Source organism: Mercenaria mercenaria, chromosome 8, assembly GCF_021730395.1.
Source record: "Mercenaria mercenaria strain notata chromosome 8, MADL_Memer_1, whole genome shotgun sequence".
NCBI classification, from domain to species: domain Eukaryota; kingdom Metazoa; phylum Mollusca; class Bivalvia; order Venerida; family Veneridae; genus Mercenaria; species Mercenaria mercenaria.
Genome location: NC_069368.1, coordinates 179,205 through 206,961, shown reverse-complemented (window position 1 = coordinate 206,961; position 27,757 = coordinate 179,205). Strand labels below are relative to the sequence as shown.

At 37.1% G+C, this 27,757-nt stretch overlaps 1 long non-coding RNA gene across 1 annotated transcript; it reads left to right on the top strand.

Moving 5' to 3' along the window:
• The first annotated feature begins 215 nt into the window (after window positions 1-215).
• LOC128558923 (uncharacterized) lies at window positions 216-23,240 on the top strand. Its single transcript, XR_008371960.1, has 5 exons — window positions 216-582; window positions 16,206-16,277; window positions 16,749-16,817; window positions 22,218-22,307; window positions 23,212-23,240. It is a non-coding gene; the product is annotated as an uncharacterized LOC128558923 (long non-coding RNA).
• The last annotated feature ends 4,517 nt before the right edge of the window (window positions 23,241-27,757 follow it).

The window sequence follows — 27,757 nt, the reverse complement described above, 5'->3', positions numbered from 1 at the left end:
CAAAGAATTTTTATGCCCCTGGCATCTACTGATGCGGGAGGCATATAGTGATCGTCCTGTCCGTCCATCCATCCGACCGTTCGTTCGTCCGTCCGTACGAGGTTAACCAGATGGGACCGTTTCGTCTAGCATCAATACCCCTTACTAGAATGACTTGATACTAATGCAGATGTAACCTGTGACCATTCCTCATCTTCAGACATCACCTGACCTCAGTTTGACCTTGACCGTGACCTCATTTTGGACTTGGGTTGCTTTATATGGGCCGTCTCTTGGTTAACCAAATGGGACCGTTTCGTCTAGTATCAATACCACTTACAAGAATGAATTGATACTAATACAGATGTAACCTGTGACCATTCCTCATCTTCAGACATCACCTGACCTCAGTTTGACCTTGACCTCGTTTTGGACTTAGGTTGCTTTGTATCGACAAGGATGCCACCGGGGGCATCAAGCGTTTATTGAACGCAGCTCCTTGTTTTTAGAAAAATAAATGCGGATTTCTTTGCAGAAAACTTCACGAGACCATGCTATTGAATGTGGTGATAAAGAGGGAATTTGCTAGTGGAGCTGATCAGTGTAAGTAGATACTGAACAGATACTATCTGTGTACATTTATAAGTTATTCAGTTTGTCAGTGTATGGTAATAACCACCTCAGGATTTTTCATATCATGTCACCTAGCATTACCTTTAAGTCCTATTTTAAGATGACTTATCTGAGTGGCTTTGCTTTGTGAATTACCTGATACAGAGAATACAAAAATAAGAAGTGATGCCTTGAACTTTTACACAGCCTGTTTAAGTGAAGAAGTATAAAGTATTATACATTATGAATACAAATTATACGAGGGCTTGTGGCACGCGGATTGCACAATAAATCCCAAAACCTATGTTCTCAGGTGAGAACCTAGGTTCTCGGCCGAGAACCTAGGTTCTGACTTCAGATCACAAGTTTGTCAGAGAACCTAGGTTCTCAGAATATTTGTGCAAATAGCCAAAACCTGTGTTTTCAGTCGGGATCATAGGTTTTAATTTCAGCCTCAGATCATAAGTTTTTGATTAACGGACGTTCTGGCGCTGTTGTAATTAAACCGAGCGCATAGGTTTTTTGTTGGCTGATAGGGCGTGATTAGCTGATCAAGTATCGATTTATTGAATGATGGGAGTTATATGATTAGATAATATATGATTGAATATAATATTCAAGGGTTCAATGCAACAAGGGCGTATCTAAATATAATTATTATATGTAGATACGCCCTTATTGCGTTGAACCCTCGAATTATATGATTTGTCCGAAAGTGTAATAAAGACACATCAGTGGGGGTGGGGGTGGGGAGAGAATTTTTGTTGGAAGTTCTGTTATTTACAATAAAATGTGGAATTATGCTAAATTAAAGCTGACAATATTTCCCATTGACTGGTATTCTTTTCAGTTTTTAGCTCACCTGTCACAAAGTGACAAGGTGAGCTATTGTGACCGCTTGCGTCGTCCGTCGTGCATCGTCTGTCGTCCGTCGTGCGTCAACAATTTGTAAAAAAATCTTCTTGAAAACCACTGGGCAGAATTACACCAAACTTCACAGGAATGATCCTTGGGTGGCCCCCTTCCAAAATTATTCAAAACATTGAATTCCATGGAGAACTCTGGTTGCCATGGCAACTGAAAGGAAAAACTTCAAAAATCTTCTTCTCAAAAATCAGAAGCCCTAGAGCTTAGATATTTGGTGTGAAGCATTGCCTAGTGGACCTCTACCAAATTTGTTCAAATCATGACCCTGGGGTCAAAATTGACCCCGCCCCAGGGGTCACTTGATTTTACATAGGAAAATCTTAAAAAATCTTCTTCTCAAAAAGCATAAGCCCTGGAGCTGAGATATTTGACATGTAGCATTGCCTATTGGACCTCTAGTAAAGTTGTTCAAATCATGACCCCGGGGTCAAAATTGACCCCACCCCAGGGGTCACTTGATTTTACATATGAAAATCTTCAAAAAATTTCTAAAAATAAACCAGAAGGCATAGAGCTTAGATATTCCACATGTAGCATTGCCTAGTGGACCTTATAAATTTTGTTTAAATCATGACCCTCGGGGTCAAAATTGGCCCCGCCCCAGGGGTCACTTGATTTTACATAGGAAAATCTTAAAAAATCTTCTTCTCAAAAACCAGAAGGCCTAGGTCTTAGATATTTGACATGTAGCATTGCCTAGTGGACCTCTACTAAAGTTGTTCAAATCATGACCCTGGGGTCAAAAATTGACCCCGCCCCTAGGGGTCACTTGATTTTACATATGAAAATCTTCAAAAATTTTCTAAAAATAAACCAGAAGGCCTAGAGCTTAGATATTTCACATGTAGCATGGCCTAGTGGACCTCTACAACATTTGTTCAAATCATGACCCCCGGGGGTCAAAATTGACCCCGCCCCAGGGGTCATTTGATTTTACATTATGAAAATCTTCAAAAAATTTCTAAAAATAAACCAGAAGGCCTAGATGTCAGATATTTGACATGTAGCATTGCCTAGTAGACTTCTACAAAGTTTGTTCAAATCATGACCCCCGGGTCAAATTGGCTCTGCCCCATGGGGTTACTTGATTGTACATAGAAAAATCACCGGACACCAAACCTATGATCCGAACGCTCCAACCAGTGTGCCGTTCCGTCCGACAGGGTGGGGGTAATTTTTGACTGGATGAATTAGACAAAATACTATTTTCTACGAGTCAGTTGTTTTTGAAGTTTCAAAACTGGAATTATTTTAAAATCTGAATTGCACATACATGTTAACCATGGTTTAAAATGTTCATTTAAAAAGATAAAAGTTAACATTATGGGAATAACTGTATATGCCGATGTTTAAATAACTTACAGGCTGACCCAATTGTTTTTAATCCCCCGCCGTGGCGGAGGGATTATAGGAATGGTCTGCGTCCATCCTTCCGTCTGTCCGTCCTTCCGTCCGTCCGTGCGTCCCTCTGTCCGTAACAAAATCGTGTCCGGTCCATATCTCCTAAACCCCTTGAAGGATTTTCATGAAACTTGGGTCAAATGATCACCTCATCAAGACGATGTGCAGAACCCATGAGTCAGCCTTGTCAGTTCAAGGTCAAGGTCAAAACTCAAGGTCAAAGGTTTGAGCCTGCCATTTTGTGTCTGCTCTATATCTCCTAAACCCCTTGAAGGAATTTTATAAAACTTCAAGACGATGTGAAGAACAATGAGTCAGTCATGCCGGCTCAAGGTCAAGGTCACAACTTAGGGTCAAAGGTTTGAACCTTCCATTTTGTGTCCGCTCTATATCTCCTAAACCCCTTGAAGGATTTTCATCAAACTTGGGTCAAACAATCACCTCATCAAGGTGATGTGCATAACTAATGAGTCAGCCATGTCGGCTCAAGGTCAAGGTCACAACTGAAGGTCAAAGGTTTGAGCCTTCCATTTCGTGTCCGCTCTATATCTCCTAAACCCCTTGAAGGAATTTTATAAAACTTGGGTCAAATGATAACCTCATCAGAATGATATGCAGAAATTATGAGTCAACCATGCCAGCTCAAGGTCACGGTCACAACTAAGGGTCGAAGGTTTGAGCCTTCCATTTGGTGTCTACTCTGTATCTCCTTAACCCCTTGAAGGATTTTCATCAAACTTGGGTCAAATGATCACCTCATCAAGAACTCATGAGTCAGCCATGTCAACTCAAGGTCAAGGTCACAACTGAAGGTCAAATGTTTCAGCTCTGTATCTCCTAAACCCCTTGAAGGATTTTCATGAAACTTTGGTCAAATGATCACCTCATCAAGATAGGGCTGTCATTGATTGGGTCTTTGTCATATCGACGATACCGATATATCGGAAGACAGATATCGACGATACATCGATATATCGATTATTAAGTTAGAGTAACAACCTATTTGTTCATGTACATGCTATATACCTTCTTGTTAATGTTATTTTTAGTTTAATTGCCTGCTTTTCATGTGTTTTATTAGCTCACCTGTCACATAGTGACAAGGTGAGCTTTTGTGATCACCCTTCGTCCGTCGTCCGTCCGTCCGTCCGTGCGTCCGTCAACAATTTCTTGTCTGCACGATAGTGGTTTCATTTATGATTTTATTTTAACCAAACTTGCACACAACTTGTATCACCATAAGATCACGGTTCCTTTCTTGAACTGGCCAGATCCCATTATGGGTTCCAGAGTTATGGCCCCTGAAAGGGCCAAAATTATCTGTTTTGACCTTGTCTGCACAATAGCAGCTTTATTTATGATTTGAATTTTACCAAACTGGCACACAACTTGTATCACCATAAGATCTTGGTTGCTTTCTTGAACTGGCCAGATTCCATTATGGGTTCCGGAGTTATGGCCCCTGATAGGGCCAGAATTAGCTATTTTGACCTTGTCTGCACAATAGCAGCTTCATTTATGATTTGATTTTAATCAAACTTGCACACAACTTGTACCACCATAAGATCTTGATTCCTTTCTTGAACTGGCGAGATTCCTTTATGGGTTCCAAAGTGATGGTCCCTGAAAGGGCCAGAATTAGCTATTTTGACCTTGTCTGCACAATAGCAGCTTCATTTATGATTTGAATTTAATCAAACTTGCACAAAACTTGTGTCACCATAAGATCTCGGTTCCTTTCTTGAACTGGCCAGATCCCATAATGAGTTCCAGAGTTATGGCCCCTGAAAGGGCCAGAATTAGCTATTTTGACCTTGTCTGCACAATAGCAGCTCCATTTATGATTTGATTTTAACCAAACTTGCACACAACTTGTATCACCACAAGATCTTGGTTCCTTTCTTCAACTGGCCAGATTCCATCTTTGGTTCCAGAGTTATGGCCCCTTAAAGGTCCAAAATTGGCTATTTTGGCTTTTGCAGCCATATAGAGACTTCATTTATGGTTTTATTTGATACAAATTTCCAAAATATCTTCAACAACAATAAAGCTTGGATTCCATGACAAATCAGATCCAATCATGTTCCAGAGTTATTTTATATCTGATTACCTCCCCTGATTGTAATCAAAATGGATTTATATCAGTAAATACTTACAGGACTTAATTGAAATTTCATTATTGTTATTAGTTGGACTGAGCCAATGAGGGTAGATAACTATGGACTGATTTTATGTCAAATTACCTCCCTTTTTTTCAAATTAAAATTGTTTTATCTCCATAACTAATGAAGATACTGATCTGAAATTTAATTTATGTCAACAGATTTATTTGGCAGATCCTTCTTTTGTCCACTTACAATATTTTTTTTTTTAATTACTTCCCTTTTACGTTACTATAAATAGCTTATTTTAGTAACTTTTTTATTATTGGCCATAGGGAAAACATGAGACCAGTTTTCTGTGGTACAACATGGATGGTACCTCCAATTTTTAGGTGTATTTTAACATATCTATACCTTGTAAGATTTTTTTTTTTTTGGTTAAATTCCTTCCCTAAATTCCCTTGTTCCTGTCCTTTGGACTTAGATATTTTTTCTGAGGACCTTCTTGTCCTCAAAAGCAATGATAACAGGTGAGCGATATAGGGCCATCAGGCCGAGTTCGAAAATGGGTCATCTCGGGTCAAAAACTAGGTCACTAGGTCAAATCAAAGAAAAACCTTGTGTATGCGATAGAGGCTGTATTTTTCAATCAATCTTCATGAATATTGGTCGGAATGATAACCTTGATGAAATCTAGGCCGAGTTTGAAAATGGGTCATCTCGGGTCAAAAACTAGGTCACTAGGTCAAATCAAAGAAAAACCTTATGTATGTGATAGAGGCTGTATTTTTCAATTATTCTTCATGAATATTGGTCAGAATGATAACCTTGATGAAATCTAGTCCGAGTTCGAAAATGGGTCATCTCGGGTCAAAAACTAGGTCACTAGGTCAAATCAAAGAAAAACCTTGTGTATGCGATAGAGGCTGTATTTTTCAATTGATCTTCATGAATATTGGTCAGAATGATTGCCTTGATTAAATCTGGGCTGAGTTCGAAAATGGGTCATCTCGAGTCAAAAACTAGGTCACTAGGTCAAATCAAAGAAAAACCTTGTGTATGCGATAGAGGCTGTATTTTTCAATTGATCTTCATGAATTTTGGTCAGAATGATTACCTTGATGAAATCTAGGCCGAATTCGAAAATGGGTCATCTCGGGTCAAAAACTAGGTCACTAGGTCAAATCAAGGAAAAACCTTGTGTATGCGATAGAGGCTGTATTTTTCAACTGATCTTCATGAAATTTAGCCAGAATGATTACCTCGATAAAATCAGCTAGGCCGAGTTCGAAAATGTGTCATCTGGGGTCAAAAACTAGGTCACTAGGTCAAATCAAGGAAAAACCTTGTATATGCGATAGAGGCTGTATTTTTCAACTGAACTTCATGAAATTTAGCCAGAATGATTACCTTGATAAAATCTAGGCCGAGTTCGAAAATGTGTCATCTGGGGTCAAAAACTAGGTCACTAGGTCAAATCGAAGAAAAACATTGTGTATGCAATAGAGGATGTAGTTTTCAATTGATCTTCATGAAATTTGGTCTGAGTGATTGCCTTGATGAAATCTAGGTCGAGTTTGAATATGGGTTATCTGAGGTCAAAAACTAGGTCACTAGGTCAAATTAAAGAAAAATCTTGTGTATGCGATAGAGACTGTTTTTTTCAATTGATTTTTATGAAATTTGGTCAGGATGATTGCCTTAATGAAATCTAGGTCGAGTTTGAATATGGGTCATCTGAGTTCAAAAACTAGGTCGCTTGGTCAAATCAAAGAAAAAACTTGTGTATGTGATAGAGGCTGTATTTTTCAATTGATCTTCATGAATTTTGGTCAGAATGATTGCCTTGATAAAATCTAGGTCGATTTTGAACATGGGTCATCTAGGATCAAAAACTATGTCATATCTAAGAAAATGCTTGTTTTATCGCAAGAGACCAATTTTTTGGTCCAATCTTAATGAAAATTGGTCAGAATATTTGTTTCCATGAAATCACTAGGTCAAACATGTTTTACACTGTTATGGTGTGTTTCTTAGGTGAGCGACCTAGGGCCATCTTGGCCCTCTTGTTTGTATTTATGTATTTCCCCATACAGGTAGTGCCGACTAGTTGGAAAAGAATGCTACCGTACAAGTTTAGACATGACCTTTATTGACAACTTCCGTTACTAAGGGCACATTTTTGCAGGCAGAAAAGTTGTTTTAGAGGGTCTGAGTGTTTATCTGGATAGTTTTTTTTCTCTGTGTAAAATATCGATTTTTAAAAATGGGAATCGATAATCGATCGACCAAAAAATATCGTTGATACATCGATATCGTTTGTATCGATGACAGCCCTACATCAAGACGTTGTGCAGAATTCATGAGTCAGCCATGTCAGTTCAAGGTCAAGGTCACAGCTAAAATCAAAGGTTTTACCCTTTCACTATCCATAGCAGTGGCGGGGGATTTAGCTGTCTTTCAGACTGCCTTGTTTTTCCTGTGTTAAAAAGATATGGTTGTATTAGTTTAATTTGTGTATGAACAAAGAGCAATCAAATATGATTAAAATAAACAAGAGGGCCATGATGGCCCGTTATCGCTCACCTGTTATCATTGCACTTGAGGACAAGAAGGTCCTCAGAAAAAATATCTAAGTCCAAAGGACAGGAACAACAAAGGAAAGAAATTTAACCAAAAAGAAAAACAAAATTGTTACAAGGTACAGATATGTCAAAAGACACCTAAAAATTGGAGGTACCATCCATGTTGTACCACAGAAAAGTGGTCTCGGTTTTTCCCTACAGCCAATAATAAAAAAGTTACTAAAAATAGGCTATTTATAGTAACATAAAAGGGAAGTAATTCAAAAGAAAATTATTGTAAGTTAACAAAAGAAGGATCTGCCAAATAAATCTATTGACATAAATGAAATTTCAGATCAGTATCTTCATTAGTTACGGAGATATACCCATTTTAATTTGAAATAAAGGGAGGTAATTTGACATAAAATCAGTCCATAGTTATCTACCTTGATTGGCTCGGTCCAACTAATGACAATAATGAAATTTCAAATAAGTCCTGTAAGTACTTACTGATATAAATCCATTTTGACTACAATCAGGGGAGGTAATCAGATATAAAATAACTCTGGAAACTACAATTGGATCTGGTTTGTCATGGAATCCAAGATTTATTGTTGTTGAAGATATTTTGGAAGTTTGTATCAAATAAAACCATAAATGAAGTGTCCATATGGCTGCAAAAGCCAAAATAGCCACTTTTGGACATTTAAGGGGCCATAACTCTGGAACCCATGACGGAATCTGGCCAGTGTATAAAAAGGAACCAAGATCTTGTGGTGATACAAGTTGTGTGCAAGTTTGGTTAAAATCAAATCATAAATGAAGTTGCTATTGTGCAGACAAGGTCAAAATAGCTAACTTTGGCCCTTTCAGGGGCCATAACTCTGGAACTCATTAGGGGATCTGGCCGGTTTAACAAAGGAACCGAGATCTTATGGCAACACAAGTTTTGTGCAAGTTTGATTAAATTCAAATCATAAATGAAGCTGCTATTGTGCAGACAAGGGCAAAATAGCTAATTCTGGTCCTTTCAGGGGCCATAACTCTGGAACCCATAATGCAATCTGGCCAGTTCCAGAAAGGAACCAAGATCTTATGGTGATACAAGTTGTGTGCCAGTTTGGTAAAAATCAAGTCATAAATAAAGCTGCTATTGTACAGACAAGGTCAAAATAGCTGATTTTGGCCCTTTCAGGGGCCATAACTCTGGAACCCATAATGGGATCTGGCCAGTTCAAGAAAGGAACCGAGATCTTATGGTGATACAAGTTGTGTGCAAGTTTGGTTAAAATAAAATCATAAATGAAACCACTATCGTGCAGACAAGAAATTGTTGACGGACGCACGGACGGACACAAGACGGACGACGGACGAAGGGTGATCACAAAAGCTCACCTTGTCACTTTGTGACAGGTGAGCTAAAAATGTTAGCAGTTAATTGTTAAAACGTTGATTCATTGTTATCACTACCCTACCATTTATTCATATTATTATCCCCCGATGAAAGTCGGAGAGATATAGTTTTGGCGTTGTCCGTCCGTCGGTCCTTCCGTCCGTCTTTCCATCCGTCCGTCCGTCTTTCCGTCCGTCCGTCCGTAGCCATATCTAGGAAATGGTTGGGAATATTTATTTAAAACTTCATATACATGTTCATCACTATGAGTTCTTGCGGCCCGTCAAGTTTCAGTCAGATTGCCCTAGTAACACCAGAGTTATGGCCCTTAGAAGTTTCTAGTGTTAACTATATAGGGAACTATAAATATGGCAATTTCTGCATCATAACTTTTGATATATTTGACCTTGAACTATGATACTTAAACAGAATTTAGATCACCATAATGTGGTTGTGTACACACAATATCATTCGGATTTATATGTAAATTAAGAGTTATTGCCCTTTAACTGTATAAAAATCTACATATTTGTACATAACAAACTTACCATTTGGCAGAATTTCATTAAATTTCTTTCATTCTTTTCTGTGAACATTTATTATAAACATGTGAAGTTGCGCACCCACACCTGGTCACCCACTTGCCTTGGTCACACCCCCTCCCCCTCCCCCACCCCCCAAAAAATAAATAATTTTTTTTTTCATTTCTTATTTTAGATTTTTTTCAAACCTTCCAAGTTGTACCATTCCCCCACCTCACTTCTCCACCCAGTCATGCCCACCACTGATCATGCATCCTCTGCCCCCCACCCCCCAACTTCACCCTTTTACCCTTTTTTTTTTTCATTTTTAATTTTCAATCAATATTTATAATCAACATGTGAAATTTTGTTTCCTCTCCCATTCCCCTGCACCCCTACCCCCTAAAAAAATAAATATACATATATGTATATAAAATTATATATATTTCCATTCCTTTTTTTTTTTAAAATGTTCAAACCTTCAACATGTTAAGTTGTGACTGCACAAACCTTGCCCTCAGACATGTTCAAGATATCTTACCTGTGTTCTCTTAAGGACATCTGTTGTTCTAAGTACATGTTAAAACAGCAACACCTGGTGCCAAACCACTCAAAGACAATATTTCGTTCCAGTTAAACTTCAAGCTCACATTTCAATTAACTGCATTTAATTTTAAAAGCTAAGCTTATTACAGTACTGGTTTCGAAGCAGTTTCCGTCATAAAATGAAGGTTTTTAAAATATCTCTTTTCTTGAATGTTTCAGTTCCGTAAAATGCTCCCAAAGAGAACACCTTAGCTCTTCTGCTTTACGAAAACATAAATATCAATAGTGTCTAGCGCAAGTGATAACACACAGAGGGGCTCCAAAAGGAGTGAATAAATAGAGCTGAATCGGTTGACTACAGAAGCAGTTTCCCTCATCAATTTTTGTTTTTGTTTATTTATGTACATTTTTACAGTGAATACGACTAGAAAAGCACCATCCGTGTTTTTTAAAGTCTTTCTGGTGAAAATTAATTAATACAATTATAAGAAGTTTGAAGGTTCAGGTGTTAAATTAGGCTTGTTGAAAATAGGAGGTAAAACAAAAAGCAAAACCTGAGTCTCGAACTCGTGCTTGTGAAGGCGATGTTCTACCGATTGAGCTAATCGGCCAGTTGACATCATAGCGACAATTTATATATCTTATATACACATATACTACGTAAGGGATACAACCGTCACTTTGTATAGCACATAGTATGTGATCAGTTACCCCCCTTGGATAAGAAAATCTGGCAGGGGTGACCTAATCATCTATATTTCATATTGGTTTTTGCTTTCTTAATTGTGAAAAAAAAAATTTTTGCCGATGCACAAAAATGACTCATTTTTATACGCCCGTTTGAAAAACAGGACGTATTATGGGAAAGCCCCTGGCGGGCGGATGGGCGGTTGGGCGGGTGGGCGGGCGGCGTCCACAGACCTTGTCCGGAGCATATCTTCTACATGCATGGAGGGATTTTGAAGAAACTTGGCACAGTTGTTCACCATCATGAGACGGAGTGTCATGCGCAAGAACCAGGTCCCTAGGTCTAAGGTCAAGGTCACACTTAGAGGTCAAAGGTCAAATTCAAGAATGACTTTGTCCGGAGCATATCTTCTTCATGCATGGAATGATTTTGATGTAGCTTGGCACAGTTGTTCACCATAATGAGAGGGAGTGTCATGCGCAAGAACCGGGTCCCTAGGTCTAAGGTCAAGGTCACACTTAGAGGTCAAAGGATACAAGAATGAAAACTTTGTCCGGAGCATATCTTCTTCATGCATGAAAGGACTTTGATGTAGCTTGGCAAAATTGTTCACCATCATGAGACGGAGTGTCATGCGCAAGAACCAGGTCCCTAGGGGTAAGGTCAAGGTCACACTTAGAGGTCAAGGCTACAAGAATGAAAACTTTGTCCGGAGCATTTCTTCTTCATGCATTGAGGGATTTTGATACAACTTGGCACAAATGTTCACAAGCATGAGACGGAGTGTCATGCGCAAGAACCAGGTCCCTCGGTCTAAGGTCAAGGTCACACTTAAAGGTCAAAGGTCAGATACAAGAATGACTTTGTCCGGAGCATTTCTTCTTCATGCATGGAGGGATTTTGATGTAACTTGGCACAATTGTACACCATCATGAGACGGAGTGTCATGCACTGGTCCCTTCTTTTGAATTACTTCCCTTTGCTGTTACTATAAATAGCTTATATTGTAACTTTTTCATTACAAGTCGTAGGGAAAAATCGAGACCACTTTTCTGTAGTACATCATGCATGTTACGTCCAATTCTGAGGTGTATTTTGAGCTATCTCTACCTGGTAAGGATTTTTATATGGACTTGTAATTTTTTTTTTTTTTATTTTATTTTTTTTTTATTTATTTTTTTTTTCTCTCTCTCTTTAAAGATTAACTTCCCTTAGTTGTGTCTATAAATAACTTACATTGTAACTTTTTTATAATTGACCCTACTGAAAAACCAAGACCACTTTTCTGTGGTACAACATTGATGTTACTTTCAAATTTTGGGCGTATTTTAAGGTATCTCTACCTGGTAAGGATTTTTTTTGTGGACTTAGAAAAATAAAAGAATTACAATAATTTTAAAAAAAAAACATTGCAAACAACTAGAAAATTAAAATTCCATTTGCAAATACAGGTGCTAGTGTAAAGAAATTTGCTGTGACGGGCGTATATTGTGACATTCTGGCACTCTTGTTATCTTTATTATGTATTTTTGGTAAATCATCTGGTTTCGACTGCCAAAAGGAGAAACTTTCAACTTAATTGGGGATTACGGAGTTATTCTTTGAGCATGCAGATTAGTTGCACGTGAAATCCCCCATGTGCTGAATGTAAACAAAACAATTATGGAATGAACAATTCGAGTTTTCTTGGAAAGTTTATACCCTTTGTTGCTGAAATTTCACACAGCTCTGGATTGCAGGGTAGCGTTATGGAAACAATCTCGACTTCATTGTGAAGAACGTCACGAAACGTAAAATAACGCGTTGACCGATACTACTAGCTGATGGAAACTGCTTCGAAACCAGTAAGCATATCCCATTCAAAATAAATTCTTTAGTCAGGATCAAAGTATCATACATTTATTATGTACTCTTTAATTAAACATTTGTTTTCTGTTAAATTGATTTTGACTAATGAAATTATTTGCTTCTTATTAACATCCTTAACTTTTTTCCAGATATATTTTTTTGCCATTCCTCACCACAAACACTTTCGGTGGGGGATACCAATTCATCGAATTTGCTTGTTATTATTATTATTATTATTAAAATGTTGTTTTAAAACAGACCCTGGGCGGTCATGTTTCGGGGGACCCGGAATCTAAACTTTTGCGCTAGAGCTATTTGGAATTTGGAAATGGCACCGATCTTTCATATTTCATACTCCAGTTAATTCATATCACCTGGTTTTATTTCAAGCTAAACAAACTAAAAATAATACATATACTGATAAAAACGGTAGAAGTTTTATCCGAGTGTTAAATATGAATATGGTCAAATGCTGACAAAATCTTAGCCATATTTTACTAGGCTAAACATAAACAGATTTTGTTTGGCTTCAAGGTTTGATGGAAAAGAATATACCAGAAAATATGTCTGAAATAGGTAGTCGTTATAGCCACTCCTTTTATGAACTACAAGTTAATGTTTAATTGTTTGAATATGAAAAAAAAAAGCTCATCGTACCATCGCGTTTTCACCATTGTGCCATCGCGTTATCATCATCGTACTATTGCGGTTTCCCCATCGTACCATCGCGGTTTCACCATCGTGCCATCGTGTTATCATCATTGTACCATCGCGGTTTCACCATTGTACCATCGCGTTTTCACAATCGTGCCACAGCGTTATCATCATCGTATCATTGCGTTTTCACCATCGTACCATCGCGTTTTCACCATCGTGCCATCGCGTTATCATCATCGTACCATTGCGGTTTCACCATCGTACCATCGCAGTTTCACCATCGTGCCATCGCGTTTTCACTATCGTACCATCGCGTTTACACCATCGTGCCAGTGCGTTATCATCATCGTACCATCGTGGTTTCACCATCGTGCCATCACGTTCTCACCATCGTACCATCGCCTTCCGGATAGAAATGCGTAGTCTCGTACAGTTGTATTTTTGTCAACAATAGATGAATGTATCTCAATGTATTATGTTAGTCGTAATTTACCAGTTAGTCTGCTGTTTTGCAAAATGTTTTACAAAATGTTCAGTGCTCAGTTCATTAAAACTGTAAAATCTTCAAGGCCACGTCCTTTGTATTTTATGTATGCATGAAAGTAAATAAAAAGCTGGGTGTAATAGTCACATGGTATTATTCAAACTCAGCTCATTCTTGTTAGGATGTAGAAGGTACATAGTGCAATGTGAAAATGAGATTGTATCAAGCCTGTATTTTACTAAAACATATACTGTACCACTGCGCATGACCACCGCAAGCGATTACATGTGGTGATTTACGCAACCTCTTTAAGCGGCTCAGTTAGCACATTATGATATATAGATGATTATCATAAGTTTTGTTACTGTAACTGCAAGGAATCTTGTTTTATATGGTTTAATGTGACCACCCATAAAGCAATAATTCTATACAGAATGTCACACGGCCGGTCAGTTGAAGTAAATGCACATTGGAACACAGAAAGAATTCCTTATTACAAATACCCTTTCTGAAAAAAGTGCGCTAAACACATTTAATCGATAATTATAAGTACTTTTATCTGAAAAATCTTTTAATAAAATTATATAAGCCAATCGAATTGCAGAAACTGGAAGACCAGTCCTAAAAATCCGAAACCTGAATTACTAGTATTTGACCGGGAATTTACGCTGGCTTATATACTGTCCAGCATGAATTATTTGAAGATCGGGCCTAACTATAAACAGAGAAATAATGAAATTAAAGATAGACGATATCAAAATTTGTATCCATGAATGAGTTTATTAGGTTGAAAAGCATTTCAAAGCATTATAAATACACCTTTACCTTTATTGTTTCGATTAAACAAAAGATTTGTAACTAATTTAATTCTAAAAATAATGAGATATCCAACGAACAGCTATAATTTCGGGTATTTCTGTGTATGCTTAATTATGTTGCATCAGTGTTTCATCATAATTATTCATTAGTGTTCATTTTAGTTGATGTCTAGGCAGATGTGCAGAATGTCTAAGAGAACTTATTTAAACAGAAACTACAAAAATAAGTAATCATCTTTAGGATTTTTTTGCAAAGTTTTAAAAATTGAAACTAAAAGAAAACTGCTCTTCTATAAGAATTAAAATAACTAAATGGCTTCATTTTCAACATCGAATTGTTAAGAAAAGGTGTGTATTTTACTTCAAAATGAGATCAGCGACTTCATGACAATTTTGAATTAAATTTGAACATGTGAAGGTTCTCCTTAGAGTGAAATTATCATTTGTTTTGTTGTATTTTGATTTCTTACATCACTAAATCTAACTTATATAATATTTTTAAACAGTTGTTTTAATATTACACAAATAACTTTCAAATTCAAAAGTATTCTTGAAATTTACATATTTGAGTTAGGTGTAGCATTTATGGTCATTTGCCATTTTTTCACATACTAATCCCTTATTCTTTATATGGATGGAAAATAGCTAGATTTAAAACCCATACATGTTTGTATTAAAATTGTCAAACAAATTACTTAAGCTTAACTGGTTAAGTTTATCATTGATATATCTTAATTGCCCAGCATTTGTATAAATTTGAGTGCATGCAGTATCCTAAATAAACATGTAAATTATCTAATTTTCATTTCATTTTATTTTGATCCAATTGTAATATGTAGTAAAGTTCAATTTTATTTTCATTATTCTTTTATTCTGTCCTCCAGGCTTTTATCAGCAAATACTTCTAAAAGTTTGTTTCCTCCCAACTTTAAAAGTTAAAACTTAAATACCCCTTGCACGAATCTAGAATAGTTGGGTACAATATCAGCTTTCTTTGCCAAATCCGACAACATGTTTCGAATCGAAACCAGAAACTGCTCTGCACGAGACACAGTTATTTAAAAAAAAACATATTCAATCTATATTCTGAAAACAGATATTTAATGCTTCGTGCGATTGAAAATGCCGACTGCATTGGAGAGTATTAGTAGAATAAACGATTAGCCAATGAAAACCCGTGAGCTGGGAATTTATTATCCAGTAAAAACCTAGGATCTCAGGTTGGACTGATTTGCATTCTGGAATGAAAAAACTTGTGTTCTGAAACGAAAACATAAGTTCTCGGCCCAGAACCAACGTTCTCAGAGAAATTGTACATTTTTCAAGTCAGAACCTAGGGTATCTGAAAAACTTGTGATCTGGAGTGAGAACCTATGTTTTTGGTGGTTCTCACCTGAGAACATCTATAGGTTCTTGGATTTATTGTGCAATCCGCGTGCCATAAGGGCTGTATTGGAGAGTCAAGCATGTTGGTTTGTCCATACATCAGACCATTCATTTTCCAGTTGCTCTAACCTTTCTATTGATTTTTTTAAAAAGAGACTCACTAGTTTGAGTTAATCACAGAAAGATCAAATTTAAATTCCGTCTTTCAATTACCGGTATGTCAGATTTGAACCGTATTTAAGTTTGACATATATTCATGTTTAGCTGGTTTCTTTTTAGGAATCTTCACAAGACAAATCTAACGAGAATGACATTGAAGGGGACCAGAAATTGCCAGTGGAGCGTAATCATGTAAGTTGTTACCTGATAAATGCAGTCTACACAAATGTATAAGTTACTCAGTCTGTCCGTGTATGGTTATGAATACTGCATGATTTTTCATACCATGTCAGAAATCATATTTTTATACATAAAAGATGACTTACTTGAGTGATTTTACATTTAAAATTACCTGGTACAGAGGATACAAAACGATCAAGTGGTAATTTTGAACTTTTACACTACATGTGTATTTGGAAATTATAAAGAAATATACCTTTTGAATACAAGTTATAGGAGGGCTATATTTGCAAGTTAATCATGTTGGTTTGTCCATACATTTGTCTGTTCATTTTCATGTTTCTCAGTAATTTTCAAACTGCTTAAATGATTATCATGAAACTCACTGTTTTGAGTTATTCACAGAATGATTAAAACCAAATTAAGTCCCAACAGTTATGAATTGTATTTTAATATTGTTCATATTTGGCTGGTTTCTTATAGGAAACTTCAGAAGACACTACTAAAGAGGACGATGAAGGGGGCCAGAAATTGCCAGTAGAGCTTAATCAAGTAAGTGGTTTACCTGATAAATGCAGTCTGCATAAATGTATGAATTATTCAGTATGTCAGTGTATGGTAATAAACACTACCGGATTTACGATACCATTTCTCCAAGCATTACCTTGAAGTCATAGTTCATTATACAATTTGGAAGACTGAAGCGAGTGATTTTGAATAAAAAATTACCTGTTATAAAATGATCCATTGATATTCTGATGTAATACATTGTTTTTTGTTTGTGCTAATGAACTGACTGGAGTTCACTACAAATAGAACAATATTAATCCCTAGATTATATAAACTTATAAAAGTTAACTGAAAATGGACTGCTGCTCAAGTCATGCCGATAGAGTTTCATTTTTAGCCTACCATCATCAGATGGTGGGCTATTCAAATCACAAATGCATCCGTGGTCCGTGGTCCTTCCGTCCGTCCTTCCGTCCGTTAACAATTTCTCGTTATCGCATCTCCTCAGAAACTACCAGGGGGATTTTGACCAGACTTTGTCAGAATGATGTATTGGTACCCTAGTTGTGTCCCCCTGAAAATCAGACTGGTTCAACAATCTTTAGGTGAGCTTTTGTGATCACCCTTCGTCCGTCGTCAGTCCATGCGTGCGTGCGTCCGTCAACAATTTCTTGTCTGCACGATAGTGGTTTCATTTATGATTTTATTTTAACCAAACTTGCACACAACTTGTATCACCATAAGATCTCAGTTCCTTTCTTGAACTGGCCAGGTCCCATTATGGGTTCCAGAGTTATGGCCCCTGAAATTAGCTATTTTGAGCTTGTCTGCACAATAGCAGCTTTATTTATGATTTGATTTTTACCAAACTTGCACACAACTTGTATCACCATAAGATCTTGGTTCTTTTCTGGAACTTGCCAGATTCCATTATGGGTTCGAGAGTTATGGCCCCTGAAAGGCCCAAAATTAGCTATTTTGACCTTGTCTGCACAATAGCAGCTTTATTTATGAATTGATTTTTACCAAACTTGCACACAACTTGTATCACCATAAGGTCTTGGTTCCTTTCTGGAACTGACAAGATTCCTTTATGGGTTCTAGAGTTAGGCCCCTGAAGGGGTCAAAATTAGCTATTTTGACCTTGTCTGCACAATAGCAGCTTCATTTATGATTTGATTTTAACCAAACTTGCACAAAACTTGTGTCACCATAAGATCTTGGTTTCTTTCTTGAACCGGCCAGATACCATAATAGGTTCCACTGTTATGGCCCCTGATAGGGCCGGTATTAGTTATTTTGACCTTGTCTGCACAATAGCAGCTTCATTTATGATTTGAATTTAATCAAACTTGCACAAAACTTGTGTCACCAAAAGATCTTGGTTCCATTCTTGAACCGGCCAGATCCCATAATTGGTTTCAGAGTTATGGCCCCTGAAAGGGCCAAAATTTGCTATTTTGACCTTGTCTGCACAATATCAGCTTCATTTATGATTTGATTTTAACCGGACTTGCACACATCTTGTATCACCATAAGATCTCGGTTCTTTTTTATACGCCTGCAGGGACGTATTATGTTATCGCCTCTGTGTCCGTCTGTCTGTCTGTCTGTCTGTCTGTGTGCCTGTTGGTTAGCAATTTCCCTTCCGCTCTATAACTCTTGAACCCCTTGATGGATTTCAGAGAAACCTGACACAAATGTTCACTCGTTGAAAGGATGTGCAGAGCGCATGTTTCGGATGGCTAAACTCAATGTCAAGGTCACACTTAGGGGTCAAAGGTCATATGACTTTGTTTTATGTGAATATTGCTTTGCATTTGCGTTGCATTGCAGTGCTCTTGTTTTTATTTGGCAGATTCTTCTTTTGTTTGCTTACAATATTTTTTTTATTACTTCCCTTTTATGTTACTATAAATAGCTTATTTAGTAACTTTTTTATTATTGGCCATAGGGAAAAACTGAGACCACTTTTCTGTGGTACAACATTGATGGTACCACCAATTTTTAGGTGTATTTTGACATATCTGTACCTTGTAAGAATTGTTTCTTTTTGTTTTTGGTTAAAGCAATGGTACTCAGGTGAGCGATATAGGGCCATCATGGCCCTCTTGTTTAGTAAGTTATGGCCCTTTGTTTATTTCTATAATTTACATAGATTTATATAGGGAAAAACTTTGAAAATCTTCTTGTCCAAAACCACAGAGCCTAGGGCTTTGATATTTGATATGAAGCATCATCTAGTGGTCCTCTACCAAGATGATTCAAATTATTTCCCTGGGGTCTAATATGGTCCCGCCCTGGGGGTCACATGGTTTATATAGACTTATATAGGGAAAAACTTTGAAAAACCTCTTGTTCAAAACCACAGGGCCTAGGGCTTTGATATTTTGTATGTGACATCATCTAGTGGTCTTCTACTAAGATTGTTCAAATTATACCCCTAGGGTCAAATATGGTCCCGCCCCGGGGGTCCCATGGTTTACATAGACTTATATAGGGAAAAACTTTGAAAATCTTCTTGTCCAAACCACAAAGCCTAGGGCTTTGGCATTAGTAATGTAGCATCATCTAGTGGTTCTCTACCAAGTTTGTTCAAATTATCCCCCTAGGGTCAAATATGGCCCCGCCCTGGGGGTCACATGGTTCATATAGACTTATACAGGGAAAAACTTTTAAAATCTTCTTGTCAATAACCTACAACATTCAAATTTGGACCACTTGTATAGTTTTGAGTGGCAAGATGAACCTTGACATGAGTTGACCTTGATATTGTCCTAGTGACCTACTTTCACATTTCTGTAGCTACAGCCTTCAAGTTTGGACCACATGCATAGTTTTGTGCACTGAAAAAAACTTTGACCTTGACATTGACCTAGTGACCTACTTTCACATTTTTGAAGGTACAGGCTTCAAATTCGGACCACGTGCATAGTTTCGTGTTCCGAAATGAAATTTGACCTTGATTTTGACCTAGTGACCTACTTTCACATTTCTCAAGCTACAGCCTTCAAATTTGGACCACATGCTTAGTTTTGTGTACCAAAACAAACTTTGACCTTTACATTGACCTAGTGACCTACTTTCACATTTTTGAAGGTACAGGCTTCAAATTTGGACCACATGGATAGTTCTGTGTATTCTGAAATAAAATTTGACCTTGATTTTGACCTAGTGACCTACTTTCACATTTCTGGAGCTACAGCCTTCAAATTTGGACCACTTGCATAGTTTTGTGTACCGAAATGAACTTTGACCTTAAGATTGACCTAGTGACCTACTTTCAAATTTCTGTAGCTACAGGCTTCAAATTTAGACCACATGCAAAGGATTGTGTACCGAAACAAACTTTGACCTTGACATTGACCTAGTGACCTACTTTCACATTTTTGAAGATACAGGCTTTAAATTTGGACCACATGCATAGATTTTTGTTCTGAAGTGTAATTTGACCTTGATTTTGACCTAGTGACCTACTTTCACAGGGGTCCTGAAATATTTTCAGAGTCTACTTGTCCACGGACAAGTTGGGCCCACAAATCCACTTGTCCGTACCTAAGAAGCACTTGTCCGTACTTTTTAGTTTAAGAAGGAAAGGATCAGCATTATCATTACTAAATAAACAAATAATACAAACATACACTTCTGTTGACTTCTATTTTGACTTATATAAAGTTATTATGTTATGACTAGAACCATCTGTTTGAAAATATGTTATGACTAGCAAGCTAAGTGACTAGAACATCCACTTGAAAATATGTTATGACTAGCAAGTTTAGTGAGTAGAGAATAATTAAGAACACTTGAACACATGCCCATTGACAAAAATAATCTCAGTATGCCTAGAATTTCTACCTTGGTCCCATAACATTCACTGAATACTGCACTGGTCTTTCAGGGGTCCTGAAATAAGCTGTCCGAGTTGTTAAATGTCAAAACAATCGACTCGAAAAATTAAGCCACAAATTTTGGCTACTAAACTTTTTTACATAGCGCCAACCTAGCTAATCGATTTTCTGAAAATCAAAAATGAAAGTAGATAACGGGAATCCCCAGATTGGCACTCATTTTCAACTTTACGGTATAATTTTCCAATAATGATCATTAAATGTAGTAAACCAGTCCACGTGTCTATAAATAGCTGCATACATTTTTGTTTTGATAATTTAAGGGTCATAAATGATCACAAACAGATTAGATATTGCCTTTAGGCATGCGGAAATCACAGATGACGCCGATTAGTTTCGTTTTCATAAAATGTTTACCACGGAAATTTTGCTTGTCCCCGGACAAGCCAGCTTCTAAAAACTGCTTGTCCGGACCGAGGAATCCATGAATCGGACAACTCGGACAGCTTATTTCAGGACCCCTGTTTCACATTTCTCAAGCTACAGTCTTCAAATTTGGACCACTTGCATAGTTTTGTGTACCGAAATAAACTTTGACCTTAAGATTGACCTAGTACTTTCAAATTTCTCAAACTAAGCCTTCAAACTTGATGCACATGATAGTTTTGTGTACAAAGAACTTTATCCTTGAAATTGATCTAGTGACCTACTTTCACATTTCTCAAGCTACAGCTTTCGAATTTGGACCACATGCACAGTGTTGTGTACAGAAATGAAATTTGACCTTGAGCTAGTCAGTAAGTCTTGAAATTTGGAACACTCAAAAATGGCACATTGGTGGGCGCCAAGATCACTCTGTGATCTCTTGTACTGTATAGTTTGTGTAAAGACCACGAAAAGGGTGTGACCAAGTGGTATTATGTTGTTGGCTGAATGCCTTGTCAGCATTGTGGATTTCAGTTAAATAAGGGGTTATCCGACTCTTGCCAAATATATGTGATTCAATCAATTAGTCAGCTGAAAATATCCTACAACTCTTGTCATTGTGCTATGGGTACTAATGAACCAACTTGAGTTGACTTGACAGAGCTGGTTTTCAACTTTGTGTGTGTGTGTGTGTGTTCGGGTTTAACGTCTTTTCAACAATTTTTCAGTCATAAACGACGGTGTCTACTTGTAGCAGAGAGCACAATGCCCAACTTTATAGTGCTGCTTCACTGGAATATCATGCCGTAGACATGTGGCATGATACCCCACCCAGTCCCATTATACTGACACTGGGCTGACCAGTCCTGGCACTATCCTCTTAATGCTGAGCGCCAAGCGAGGAAGCTACTAGTACCATTTTTTACGTATTTGGTATGACGTGGCCGGGGATCGAACCAGCGACTTCCCGCACTCGAAGTGAACGCTCTACCACTAGGCTACCGAGGCGGTTTTTCAACTTAGTTGCTCTGTGTGGATCAGTTCTTCTTTCAAGATTTATTTATCATTTATCATTGTTATACTGTACAGCTGATGGTATTTATGTCTTTGGTAATAAAACATTGCCTCACACTTCGTAACAGTACAGTTATCTTGTAATTTGTTTTAGGAAGTACAGTTACAGATTGACAGCTACATTGAGGTAGAGTATGAGCTGAACAGAGGAAGAAAGAAGGAATGTAAAAAATATGTTGGAGAAGTAAGCGCAATTACTACATTTCTGCAACAGTTTGTTATATTAACCCTTATCATGCTGGACACGCTTGATTCTGCCTTTGCGACCAGTGTAGATCAAGATCAGCCTGCACACCCGTGCAGTCTGATCATGATCTTCACTGTTTGCTATACAGTCAGAATCTTTTAGGTACGCATTCCTTTTAACAGTAAATGGTACTGTCCAAATTGAAAGATCGACAAGTTTATTATAGAAATTAAGGAGGGTTAGGGTTAATCACATTTAAAGTAAACATGCTAAATTATAAATATGAGTTTTGGCATGCTGACATTGTTAGCTGGACTTAATGAAGTATATGGAGAATTGTCCTCCTGGCCCCACATTTATTATACGTCAGAAGGGACGTATTGTGTTATACCCCTGGTGTCCGTCTGTCTGTCTGTCCGTTAACAATATTGTTTCCTCTCTATAACTCTTGAACCCCTTGAAGGATTTCAAAGAAACTTGACACCAATTTCACCACATCAGGACGAAGTGCAGAGCGCATATTCTGGATGGCTAGCTTCAAGGTCAAGGTTACACTTAGGGGTCAAAGGTCATATGACTGTGTGTATATGTCTCTGCATTGAGGTGTTCTTGTTTTTATATGGCAGATTCTTTTTTTGTTCACTTACAATAATTTTTTTTATTGAATTACTTCCTTTTTATGTAACTTTAAATAGCTTATTTAGTAACTTTTTTATTACTGGTATTGGCCGTAGGGAAAAACTGAGACAACACAATTGCAGTGTATCGATTGGTAATGAAAATCGTTTCTCCAATGAACTTTCATGGCCATGTGTTTGTTTGGCTTGGTAACTTGTTAATCTGTTTCAGTTATTTGGATAAATTTAAATAATCATTTCCTTTTGCTTTCCTTTATTTTCAGATTATTGATGCGGTCGATGATGAACCATAAGCACAGTGATTTCTGTATATCCCACGATCCACCTATCAGATTTGTTTTTCTCCATTTGCATTCAAGTTTTTGTTTCAAATGTTTGGCTTCGTGTAGTTCTTCATTATACCATGGACAAGTCGGTCTAAGCACTATTGGTTTAGTAAGCCAAGGGGCGTGCTGGTCAGTGAGTGATATCAAACTGTTGTTTAATGATTCCACGTGCTCGTCAACACCAGAAATTAACGTGTTCGTGTCAAGAATCTCCAAAGATTTTATTTCGTTTTTAAATGATTCAATGTCAGTGCATTTCAACTTTCGGAAGGTCACAGTTTTCTTTACTGGAGCAGGTTTTTCAGCTTGAATATGAAATACCACAGCGAAATGGTCGCGTGATATCTTCCAATCAGAATCAAGAGTCCTGGGTCAGTAACTTCTATATTTGATACAATATTTTCAGTGTCTCTTGTGATAAGAACATCCAAAGTATGTCCTGCAACATGTGTTGGTCCTCGAACATGTTGTTCCATACCGAATGTTTCTAGACAGCTGTTGAACTTGGAAGCGTCACGATCCTTAGGTATGTCTGGAAGAAAGCTTAAGTCGCCAACAATAACTATTGGCTTGTCAATTGTAGCGTATTTTGAAAGAAACAGAGGCCATTCCTGCTGAAGGAATACATTAGTACTGAAACCGTTCTTTTGTGATGGTGGTGGTCTGTATACGACTGAAAGTCGCAAGGAGTTCTTATTTGTAGCAATGTGACAATCAGTGTGCTCAAATGTTGAGAAGTGTCCATCACCGGAAGATGTCAGCATTTTAAATTCTAAATTGGACTTATTGCCCTTGATTTAGTTGAAACATGCATAAAGAGACTAAAATATTACTGAACATGTAAAGTGGTGTACCTGTGACTTTGTTCAGTCTGTCAATCTGCTCATAGTTATGGTCCTTGATAAAAAATACATAAATGGGATACAAGATTGTGTCGAATGTATCTCAAAATGTATTTAGCTTAAAGGCATAAAACATTACATATTTTTAAGTTGTCACAACAAAGTATAGAGAAAAAACTAATTAAGGTACATTTTAATGAACTGTTTAAATCTTTACCAAACATGGTCAGAAGAAAGTTCAGATGGTCAAGATCCTCTTAAGGCAAAGGACTTGTTTTTATACTGTTGCATCTCAAACTTGTTTCTTATGTTTTTATTTGCATTGAACTAAGATGTATATATTGTTAAACTGATTAAGGCATGTATATCCATTAGTCATACATAATTATTTTTGCTCTATTAAAAACTGTGATAGCTTTGCACAAGCTTTATTATTATTTAGTCATCTTAAGAGTCACAAGTATTTTTATAAAATTAGAGTATAGGTAAAACTGAACATGTCATGTACAAAATGGGAATAATAAGGTTTCTATGGCAACACATAGACGAAAAATATAACAAAGTTTGATCCTGTGATAATGTAAAAAGTACATGTGACTTTTGTCGAGCCCGCTTGTGGCTGGAAGACATGGCTAATTGGTGTATGTGTTTCTGTCTGGATTTGTTTGCCCGGACCATAACTGACATGCATGGAGCAGTCTTTTCATACGCCCGAAGGGACTTTTATGTTATACCCCCGGTGTCCGTCCGTCTGTCCCTCTGTGACTCTTGAACCCCTTGAAGGATTTCAAAGAAGCTTGACACAAATGTTCACACCAAGACGACGTACAGAGCGCATGTTTTGGATGTCTCGATTGGAGGTCAAGGTCAGACTTAGGGGTCAAAGGTCTAAGTAGTTTGTTTCGTGACCGCTCTGTAACTCTTGAACTGCTTGAAGGATTTCAAAGAAACTTGGCACAAATGTTCACCACAACAAGATGACATGCAGAGCACATGTTTCAGTTGACTTGCTTCAAGGTCAAGGTCACACTAAGAGGTCAAAGGTCATATGACTTTGCTTTGTCTAGCTATTCTACTCACCCTGGCGTCGGCGTCCGTGTCACACCTTGGTTAAGTTTTTGCATGCAAGTACATACAGCCATAAATTAAAAGCATATAGCTTTGAAACTTATTTTTTCTTTTTCTAGGTCAATTACCAACCTCACTGGGTCAAGTCCCATAACTCTGACATGTATTTTGAGCAAATTATGCCCCCTTTTGGACTTAGAAAATTCTGGTTAAAGTTTTACATGCAAGTTACTATCTCCAAAACTAATGCAGATATTGAATTGAAACTTCAGATGTGTCTTCGGGGTTATAAAACTAGTTGATAGCAGCAAGTCCCTTAACTCTGACCTTCATTTTGGCCAAATTATGCCCCCTTTTGGACTTAAAAAATTCTGGTTAAAGTTTTTCGTGCAAGTACATACAGCTATTACTAAAAGGCATATAGATTTTAAACTTATTTTTTCTTTTTCTAGATCAATTACCAACCTCACTGGGTCAAGTCCCATAACTCTGATATGTATTTTTGAGCAAATTATTCCCCCTTTTTGACTTAGAAAATCATGGTTAAAGTTTTGCGTGCAAGTACATACAGCTATTACTAAAAGGCATATAGATTTGAAACTTTTTTTTTTCTTTTTCTAGATCAATTACCAACCTCACTGGGTCAAGTCCCATAACTCTGACATGTATTTTGGGCAAATTAAGCCCCCTTTTGGACTTAGAAAAATCTGGTTAAAGTTTTACATGCAAGTTATTATCTCCAAAACTAATGCAGATATTGAATTGAAACTTCACATGTGCCTTCGGGGTTATAAAACTAGTTGATAGCAGCAAGTCCCATAACTCTGATATGCATTTTGATCAAATTATGTCCCCTTTTGAACTTAAAACTCTTTTGATATTTAACCTTTTGGTTAATATTTTCCTGCTTCTGGGACAGTATTTCGAATAGTCGAGCTTGGCTGTCTTACGGACAGCTCTTGTTTTTTGGCAGATCCCTTTTTTGTTCACTTACAATAAAAAAAGTTTGAATTACTTCCCTTTTATGTTACTATAAATAGCTTGTTTTGAAACTTTTATTATTGGCCGTAGGGAAAAACCGAGACCACTTTTCTGTGGTACAACATACTAGATGGTACCTCAAATTTATAGGTGTATTTTTATACATACCTGTACCTGGTAAGATTTTTTTATGGACTTAGAATTTTTTTAAAAATTTCTTCCCTTTGTTGTTCCTGCCCTTTGGGCTTCAACAGTCAAGATCTTTAAATTTTGCTGCCATCCTCAGATGTAACCCTTCGGGCGTATATTGCCTCGCTTGACGGAGCTCTTGTTTATATTTGGCATGAATGTTAACCTCAGTGAGATGGTGTAGCATGCCCAAATTCCAGTCTCAAAGTTGGAGGTCAAATGTCATGTCAGCTCTTGTACGGCCAATAACTATGCAATGTGGAATCTTGTTTATATTTTGCATGAATGTCAAACTCAATAAGACGGAGTGTCCTGTGCAAAGCCCAGGTTCCTATTTCAAAGGTCAAAGCCACAGTTAGAGATCAAAGGGAGGGCTCGACATGTTGCCCATGGGCATCTTGTTCTTAAAATGTGGTTGGCAATGTAGCGGTTATGTACAGTCATCCTATTTTGTGGCAAAAATAGTCAAGAAATTTGAGAAAAAGACAATTTTGTAAATAGCGGAAAAATGATTTCACATGAAAACTGATTTGCAGTTTGTGCAAATATTCCAGATTAGAAGTTGGCAATACCTAGTTGATAAAATGACTCGTCTCATGAAAAGGTGATTTTAAATACAAGTATAATAAATACAGCCCAGTCTGAAATTAAATATAACTCTGTCACATAAATTGTGTATCAAATTATAATTTGAAATATAAATTATTCTTTGAGATCACTTGTTTAAGTGTTTGCGGTAAATCAAGGGAAGAAACTACTGTACCTAAATGGAACCGTGGTAACAAAAATAGAGTTATCCCCCTCTTTAATTTAATTCAAGAAATGACTTATTTAAGTGATTGGTGAACTTTGAAGTGATCACTTATCTAAATGATGTTGATCTATAAGTGAAAGGGAAACAAATCTTACAGCTAAACGAACGGGCAAAAAAAAATCACTGTGTAACTCCCCTGACTGTACACTTTAGAAACAAAATGTGATTTAAATGTGCCAACATATACTGATTTTATGTACAGACCGCTACATTGATTCAATAAAGTTTTATACATTAAAGACATTGTCTTGGCCTAATATATGTCACAGTCAATTTAAAACTAAAAGCTTGTATATCTCATTTTTTTTCATGCAAACCATGTATAATTACTATCATGGAAATAGACAAAAAAAAAACAGTTGTTTTGTGGCGCGTCTTTAAACGGACATTCATTAAAATTAATTATAAAATTACTTGAACCCGAAGAATATCCGATCGGTTACGGAAAAAACGATAAACACTAAAGAAGTACAAAATGACCACCATGTCAGTCTGAGAAAATACAACCCCCACCCTCCCCACCAAAAAAAAACATCATTCGTTTCTCTGCACATGTTTTGACTTGGAGGGAATATTGCACGGCTATCGT